Below are 10,002 nucleotides of genomic sequence, written 5' to 3' on the forward strand. Positions count from 1 at the left end.
CAGCACCATACACGCATACACACAAAAAAATTTATATGATCATATTATGCATAAAATAGATATGACAAAATTTAATACCCAGTTATTACAACAATTCTTAGCTACTAGGAACAGGGTGGTCTTTTTCCACTTAATAAAGATTATATACAAAATACCCACAGCTAACTTCATGCTTAACAGTAAGATCCTGGGCACATTCACCCTAAGAAGAGCAAGTCGAAAAGTATCTCACAGCTCCTTCTTTAACATCATGCCCAAGATGTCTTTATCATAAGTGCCGAGATTGCCTATGTTCAAAATTCCAAATAATCAACAAGAAAAGTCTTAGAATAAATAAGTAAGTAAAGCGTATTCTAGACTGCAAGATTAAGAAAATTTATTTCTAGTCTACATACTAACAGTAAACAATTGGAATGTGAAATATAAAATATTTTATATTTAGCCCCAGTAAAATTAATTACTCAGGCATACATCTGACAAATATATGCAGAATCTGTATGAAAAAAAACTATCAACTCTGATGAAAGAAATCATGGAAAATGCAAATTAACAGATATTTTATGTTTTTAGATTTGAAGATTCAATATTGTTAAATTTTTATTTCTACCCATTTTATTCTATAGTTTCAATGCAATTTCAAAAAAAAAAAACCTACAAGGCTTTCTCATAGGTACCATCAATATGTTCACCATCAAAAGTGAAAAGACCTAGAATAGACAACCAACTCAATAATGAATAAGAACTAACTTGGAAAACTTACACTATCCAATTTTAACATGATTATAGGGATTCATTAATTAAGTAGTCAATGGCAGCACCATTTGTGAAAGAAGAGACATATACATCATGGGAACAGATTATAGAGCCAAGAAATGGGTCAAACAAATACAGTCAATTAATTTTTGATCAAAGTGCAAATGCAATTCAATGGAAAATGGACAGTTTTTCAAATAAATTAGGTAGCCAGGTGTGGTGGTGCACGCTTGTAATCCCTGCGCTTGGGAGGCTGAGACAGGAGGATCACGCAGGTTCTAAGCCAGCCACACTGGCTTAAGAGACCCTGTTTCCAAATTTAAAAGAATATATAAAATAGGTCTGGGAGTGTAGCCCAGAGGTAGAAGGGCTTCCAGGGACCCCAGTACCACAAAATAAATAAATAAATAAATAAATAAATAAATAAATAAAGTAAAATAACTGAACATCCATTTATAAAAAAATAAACCTACACACAGACATTATACCTTTCACAAAAATTAATTCAAAATGAATTGTAAATTTAAATGTCAAATTAAAAGCTATAACACTTTGAGAGAAAATTATTAAACTTGCAAAAGGAAAAATGCTACATGACCATAGGTTTGGTTATTTTATTTTATTTTATTTTATTTTATTTTATTTTATTTTATTTTATTTTATTTTTGGTGCTGGAGAGCTAACCAAGGGAAGTGCTCATGTTAAACAAATAGTCTACCACTGAGTTACACCCCTAAACCTAGGGATGATATTTTAGATACAACTTCAAAGGGACAATATATAGAAGAAGATCTAGAAGCTGAAACCAAAGGAATAAAAAAATCTCTTCAGAGAATTAATATGAGAGAATTACACAAACATAGAAAAAAGGTCAATACGTGGTTACAGGAAATATAGAACCCAAATTAGATGAGATCAGAGAAAAGGTTCATCACATCGCATAATAATTGACTAAAGTAGAGGCAAAGGAGAGTAAAAGACCAAGTGACATTCAGTGGCAAAACAGTAAGAATCATGTCAGACTTCTCAGAATCATGAAAGCCAGGGGACCTAGAGCAACATATTTTAAACCCTGAAAGAAAACAATTTCCAGCCAAGATTACTCTACCTACAAAAGGTATCTTCCAAATATGACAAATAAAAATATTCCGTGATACACAGAAGCTGAAAGAATTTATGTCTTCTAAACCAGCACTAGAGAAAATATTCAAACTATAAAAAATTAAATAAAAATTAAATGCCAAAACCAGAGAAAAGATGATTTTCATCAAATTAACAACTAAGCAAAGAAGAACAAACACTACTTCAAACAGAAAATACAACTCAAAATAATAATTAAAAATCATCTCTCAATAATTACAATGAATATCAATGGCCTCAACCCTCCAATTAAAAGACAAAAAGTGACAAAATGGATGAAAGATCATAATCCATCTATATGATATCTGCGAGAAACACACTTTACAGGTAAATAAATTCACATCCTAAAGATGAAGGGCTGGAATAAGGTAATCTATACAAATTGAACTCAAAGACAAGCAGGGGTAGCAACCTTCATATTAGACAAAATAGACTTAAAGCTTAAACTTATCAGAACAGACGAAGCAGGTCATTTTTATTTTTACTGGTAAAATAAACAATTCAATAAAAGGATATAATGATAGCCAACGTTTATGATCTGAACAAAGGTGCAACCAATTTTATTTTATTTTATTTTATTTATTTTTTTGTGGTACTGGGAGTGAAACCCAGGGGCTTTTCTACCTCCAGGCTATACTTCCAGACCTCTTTTATACTTTTATTTGGAAACAGGGTCTCACTAAGTTGCTGAGAGCCTCACTAAGTAACTGAGGCTGGATTCGAACCTGTGTGACCCTCCTGTCTCAGCCTCCCAAGCGCGGGGATTATAAGCGTGTACCACCATGCCTAGCCAACCAATTTTATAAAACAAACTCTTAGTGACATTAAGTCCCACATAGATCCCAACACAATAACTGGGAGACTTCAACACTCCTTTCATAACACTAGACTTTTTCCAGACAAAAGATCAGCAAAGACGCCTCAGCTATAAGGAACACCATAAACCAAATAGACCTACTAGACATATACAGAATATTCCATCCAACTACAGCTCAATATACATTCTTCTCAACTGCCCATGGAATTGTCTCCGAAATAGACCATCTCCTGGGCCACAAAACAAGCACTAGCAAATTTAAAAATGTGACATAATTCCCTGCAACTTTTCAGACCATATGGAATAATATTAGATATCAACACTGAGGCCGGGCGTGGTGGCGCACACTTGTAATCCTTGTGCTTGGGAGGCAGAGACAGGAGGATCGCACAGGTTCGAAGCCAGGCGCGCTGGCATAAGAGACCCTGTTTCAAAAATATAAAATAGGTCTGGGAGTGTAGCCCAGAGGGAGAAGGGCTTCCAGGAACCCCAGTACCACCAAAAAAAAAAAAAAAAAAAAAAAAAAAAAGAAATCAACATTGAGAAGGCCCAGAGAAATTGCATAAACACATGGAGACTGAGTATCACAGTGCTGAATAAGGAATGGATCATAAAAATAATAAGGGGAGAAATAAAAACTTTCCTAGAAACAAATGAAAATAGAGAAACAACATATCAAAATCTCTGGGATATTTTGAAGGCAGTATTAAGAGGAAAATTCATAGTACTGAGTGCTCACATAAAAAAATAGAATATTACCAAATAAACAACCTAATGACATACCTCCTAGCCCTTGAAAAGCAGGAACAGTCTAATCCCAAAGTCAGTAGAAGATAGAAAATCATTTAAATTAGAGCAGAAATCAATGAAGTAGAGAAAAAAATACAAAAAGCAAACAAAATCAAGTTAGTTTCTCAAAAAAATAAGATAGGTAGATAAACCATTAGCCAACCTAACAACAACAACAACAACAACAACAACAAAATATATATATATATATATATATATATATATATATATATATATATGAAAACTGTTCAGCATCATTAGCAAAAGAGAGATACAAATCAAAACTTCCCTGAGATTTCAGTTAACTCCAATTAGTGATCATTAAAAACACAAATAATAATAAATGTTAGTGAGGATGTAGAGCAGTAGGAGTTTTGATACATTGTTGGTGGGATTGCAAATTTATTCAACCATTTTGAAAAATAGTATAGAGGATCCTCTGAAGAATACGAATAAACCTATTATATGACCCAGGGATACCACTCCTGGATATCTACACAAAAGAATTAAGACCAGATTTCTACAAGTGACGCATACATGTCTATGTTTATAGCAGCACAGTTCATAAATGACAAACTATGGAACCAGCCGAGATGTCCATCAACAGATGAATGGATTACAAAATTATGGGATACATACACAATGAAATTCTACTCATCCAGAAAGAAGAAAAAAAATATGTTATTTGCAGGAAAATGGATGGGTCTGGAAAATATTATGCTAAGTGAGATTAGTCAGTCACGAGAAGTGAAAGGGTGAATAACTCTTTCACCTGTGGAAGCTAGGGAGAAATTTATACCCAGGAGAGACTCCAGACAAAGAAGGAGAAACCTTAATGGTGTGAAGGAGGGGACCTGAGGGGATGGGAGGGGAGAAGAAGACTTGAAGAGGGAAACACTTCAGTGGGCGTTATGTACCCAAGACTGTGTTGAGCACAGCAAGGTGGGGAGGGAGAGGGAGTGAGCTGGGGGAGGGCTCAGAGAGCGCAGTGTGCATGCAAGACCCGTCACCCGAGCTTCAGTAAGATGGATGATTACAATGCACCAATAAGACAAGTATCTCGTGCTCACGCACATATATGTATATACACACACACGAGGGCAAATAAGAAGATGGAAGAATTTAATATTGTATGGAAATGTTAAATATATTATTGTAATGTTATTATAAGTAAAGTATAAGAATATAACACTAAATATATTAATTACATGTAGCGCATATACTACATTAGTATTTATACATATATAATAAGTTGATACCATAATTGAATATTGTGATATAATATATTAATATATTATGAGAAGTCCTAACGTATGACAGAAATATAAAATATAATCACATCTCATGCTTATTAGACTAGCTATAATCTGAAAAACTGCTATCATTGCTTGTGAGGACATATGGCAAGCAATAGTAACTTTTCTTTGCTGGTGGGAATGCAAAACTCATACAGCCACTTCAGAAGACAGTCGGGCAGTTTCATACAAAGCTAAATACATGTGAACATACAATCCACAATGGCCATATTCCTATGTAACTACTCAAATGAGATAAAAAATATATGTTCTTACAAAAACCTGCATGTACATACTTATACTTTGTCGTCTTCTCAAATAGGAAATAATCAAAAAGTGCTCTTCAAAGTGTGGTTGGGTAAAACAAAACAAAACAAAACAAAACAAAAAAACTGGTGCATAAAATGGAATTTATTTTCAGCAAAAGAAGCCAATCAGAGAAGGTGTGCATTCTATGATTCCAATTACATGACATTTTGGAAAATATTAAATGATAGTCATAGTAATGAAAGCACAAATAAGGAATGATTTTCAGGGGGGAGGGCATATTAAATTGGTGAAAACAAAGGCATTGATTTAAAGACTGTATGACTATCCAATATAATACTATCATGTTAGACACATGGCACTATGAATTTACCAAAACGTATAGAATTTTATAGTATAAAGAAAAAATCGATCTCCATCGCCCTCTGAGGTCTCCATCTGGCCACACCGCCTCGTGGCACAATGGCCGCCCTCAGACCTCTCGTGAAGCCTAAGATTGTGAAAAAGAGGACCAAGAAGTTCATCCGGCACCAATCAGACCGATATGTCAAAATTAAGTGGAACTGGCGGAAACCCAGAGGTATTGACAACCGGGGGCGGAGACGATTCAAGGGCCAGATCCTGATGCCCAACATCGGGTACCGGAGCAACAAGAAAACCAAGCACGTGCTGCCCAGCGGCCTCCGGAAGTTCCTGGTCCACAAAGTCCAGGAGCTGGAGGTGCTCCTGATGTGGGGAGATTGCCCACAACGTCTCCTCCAAGAACCGCAAAGCCATCGTGGAAAGAGCAGCCCAGCTGGCCATCAGAGTCACCAACCCCAACGCCAGGCTACGCAGCAAGGAAAACGAGTAGGCGCCCCAAGTATGCTTTGGCAACTGTGCTTAAATAAAGCTACAAAACCTTAAAAAAAAAGAGAGAGAGAAAGAAAGAAAGAAAAGAAAAAGAAAAAGAAAAAATCGTAGCTGGGGGTGGTGGTGCAAGCTTGTAATCCCAGCTTTTGGGAAGCTGAAACAAGATGATGGTGGTTTGCAAACAGACTCCACTATTAAGTGAGGCCCTTTACAACTCAGTGAGACCCTGTTTCAAAAATAAAGGATAAAAATAGGGCTGGGAGTGTATCTCAGAGGTAGAATGCCCCTGGGTACCATCCCCAGTACCGCAAAAAAAGAAAAGAAAAATCTCAAGGCATAATTTAAAGGTTTTCTTTTTCTTTCTTTCTTTCTTTCTTTCTTTCTTTCTTTCTTTCTTTTCTTTTTTTTTTTTTTTTGGTGGTACTGGGGTTCCTGTAAGCCCTTCTACCTCCGGGTTACACTCCCAGACCTATTTTTACATTTTTATTTGGAAACAGGGTCTCCTAAGCCAGCGCGCGCGGCTGGCTTCGAACCTGCGAGATTCTCCTGTCTCTGCCTCCCAAGCGCGGGGATTACAAGCGTGCGCCACCACGCCCGGCAAAGGTTTTCTTTTGTGTGTGTGTGTGTGGTAATAGAGATGGAACCCAGGGGCTTTCTACCTCTGGGCTACATTCCCAGAACTACTTTATATTTTAATGAAACAGGGTCTCACTAAGTTGCTGAGAGCCTCACTAAGTAGCTGAGGCTGGCTTCGAACCTGCGCGATCCTCCTGTTTCAGCCTCCTAAGTGCTAGGATGACAAGCCTGCACCACCATGCCCAGCTAAATTTAAATATATAAGAGGCTGAGGCTTTCAAGGATGGAATGAAGTTACTGCTGACTATCTACCTGTATTAGAAGTATGTGAAACATTGTAAATTAATGAAGTTCAAAAGAGAAGCAAACAAACATGTAAGTGGAGGGTGGCTAGTGGGACTAGGAGGCTACAAATAAGTAAAGGAAAGAGGCTAGGATGACATATGTAGTATGAATTAGAGTTGGAGGCGTCAATATAAATTTGTGTTTAGCCTATTAGATACAAATGATTACATTCATATAGTATATAGTATACACATCTTATGTATGGATTGTGATACACAAATACTTTTTCTTCCTCAGTCAGCTGAGAGGGCCTAGAAGAAGTGATATCCCGAGGTCAATGAGTACACCTAACATCCAGATCTTTTATACAATTCTCTAATAAAAGCAATCAAGGCTCCTTGAAAAAATTTGTTGATTCTAGCATTGTGTAGGAAATGAATAAGATGCATCTGAGGATAACTGACAGAAAGGAAAAAAGTGCTAAAGACAAACTAAACAACAGCTCCACAGTTATGAGAATGTGTCGAAAGTGCATAGGATCCAATTCAAAGAACTCCCAATAGCCAAAGCTGGAACAATTCTATCAGCAGAATAAATAAAGACACATTGGATTATAGCATGATATACAATAAGTATCCCTGCATGAGATAAATGATACAAATAAACCACTGAATAACCTAGTAATTGAAAAGTAGACAAACTTCCTGTGCATAAAATTCCAAATAATTAGCAAGTGCTGTGCGCATGTATGTTTGTATCACTTAACTTCACTACAATGTATAATGATATTGCACCAATAAAGGTAATGCCAAATAATTTATATGTCCCTCACAAAGAGTGGGCCATGCGGGTCACATTTCTTCCAGAGTGCAGTACGAAAGGTGGAGTTCACAAAGGAGAAACCTGACAAAAACTTCCTTGGCCAGGTCATCAAGGTTAAACGTCAAGAATGATAGCGTGAGCTGGGCGTGGTGGCCACCCTGTAATCCCCGCGCTTGGAGGCGGAGACAGGAGGATCACTCAGGCTCAAAGCTCAGCCTCGCTGGCTTAAGAGACCCTGTTTCCAAATTTTTAAAAAGTATAAAAATAGGTCTGGGAGTGTACCCCAGAGGTAGAAGGGTTTCCAGGAACCCCAGTACCACCAAAAAAAAAAAAAAAAAAAAAAAGGAAAAGAATGATAACGTGAGACAAGGAAAGAAAAACCAAAGATGAGCAAATAAGGCGACCTAACTGAGGGGATGGGAGGGACAAGGGGGAAATTCCCTAATGCACATGATGTACATTCACAGACATATCAAAGTCAATCACTAAGCCAAACATGGGAAGGAGGGAGGGGGGTGGAGTGGAAATTTGGGAAGGGCTAAATGAGTGATGTATGTTTGCCTCTACCATCTTGTACTCCATTATGATGTATGACTACAGTGCACCACTTGATATGAAGTTACAAATGACAACACATTCTCTCAGGAATCCTTCTCCCCCAAATAAATAATCCTGTCTAATTCTGAGAAAAACTGGAAAGAAATCCTGATTGCAGGACATTCTCTGGCCAGTGGCGCTCCTTAAAACTGTCAGAGTCATAGAAAACAAGAAAGTCTGCGAAACTGTGGTTGCCAAGAGGAGCCTGAGCAGGTATGCAGCTAATTATAATGTGGTATCCTGGAGCACAGAAAGACTAAATTATTAAGGTAACCTTAATAAACTTTCGCTAAGACTGAATCAGCGATACTGTCCCATTCACCATAACAAATGCACCAGACTAATTTATGATGCTAATAACACGGGAATTAGATATGGGGGAGAATGGAACTCTCTGGACAGTTTTCACAATGTTTCTAGAAATCTAAAAATTTTCCAAAGTAAAAAGTTGCCTCCTCCAAATAGGCCCCATCTCCTACAGTTTTCACCACCTGCCAATAAAACCATCAAGTTACCAAGCCATCAGTGGTCCATTGATGAGATCCCAGCCCTTGTGATCCAATTGCTTCTCAAGAGAACAGCCTCTTAGTGTTTCTGTCCTGGGGACACACCTTCAACGCAAGAATGATGGGGGACCTTTCACATTCAAACCATAAAAAAATTGACCCCAAAGTCTCAATATGTGTGTGTATGGTGTGGGTGTGTTTTGCTGGGGACAGAAGCCAGGAGCATTCTACCTCTGACCTCTACCACATGCCCTATTTTTAGTTTGAAACAGAGTCTCACTAAGTTGCTGAGGGCCTTGTTGAGTTCTTGAGGTTGGCTATAAACCTGCAACCCTCCTGTCTCAGCCTCCCACGTACTGGGATTATAGGCATGCAAGCAGTGTACTGAGGACTTCAATTTTTTTGTTTGTTTGTTTTTGGTTGCGATACTGGGGTTCATGGAAACCCTTCTACCTCTGGGCTACACTCCCAGACCCATTTTTATATTTTTTATTTGGAAACAGGGTCTCTTAAGCCAGAGAGGCTGGCTTCGAACCTGCGCGATCCTCCTGTCTCCGCCTCCCAAGTGCGGGGATTACAAGCGTGCGCCACCACGCCCGAGCAGGTCTTCAATTTTTTTAATTACAACCCTGACCATCAAACTTATATGCTCACTCTTACTTTCTATACTGATCCATTTTTCAAACAAAAAATAGTCTAGATAATTGTATCAACAGAGTGAAGTTATTTATCTTTATGTCATTCTAATTTTTTCATTTAATTCTTACATATTCCTGGAGCTGCCACAACAAAGTAACACCAACTAGGTGTCTTAAACAACAAAAATATGTTTTCTCACAGTCCTGGTGGCTAGAAGTCCAAAATCAAAACCTGGAGAAGGTTGGGTGCTCCTGAGGTTTGTGAGCGGTGAGTGCCGTTTTCTCCCCTGGTCTCAGGCACCCCTCAGGTACAGATGGCTTCTCCCTGTCTGTTTTCCATTGCCATGTAACTCAATCATCGAGTCTGAGATATCAAAAAGACTCCTACACGGTAGAGAGAGCGTGATTCAAGCGATGTAAGTCATGCACACACAGCCTTCGAGGCGTTTCCCTGCGAATCCCACCCCAGTGCTCATCCCTCTGTGCACGCTCGTGAGATGGGCCTTCCCTTCATCCATGCCTGCTTTTGTGTTCACATTTGCCACTTTAATGAGACACCAGTCATATTATATTAGGGCCCACCCTAATGGCATCATCTTAATTTGATAACCTGCAAACACCCTATTTCCATATAAGCTCATACTTACAGTTACCAGAAGTTAAAA

The 10,002-nt window shown here is 38.0% G+C and overlaps 1 pseudogene across 1 annotated transcript; it reads left to right on the forward strand.

Moving 5' to 3' along the window:
- Positions 1 to 5,523: 5,523 nt before the first annotated feature.
- Positions 5,524 to 5,914, forward strand: LOC308264594 (large ribosomal subunit protein eL32-like; annotated as a pseudogene). The gene has a single exon. The product of its transcript is annotated as a large ribosomal subunit protein eL32-like (transcript).
- The last annotated feature ends 4,088 nt before the right edge of the window (positions 5,915 to 10,002 follow it).

Source organism: Muscardinus avellanarius (assembly GCF_963383645.1).
Source record: "Muscardinus avellanarius genome assembly, chromosome: 6".
Lineage (NCBI taxonomy): Eukaryota > Metazoa > Chordata > Mammalia > Rodentia > Gliridae > Muscardinus > Muscardinus avellanarius.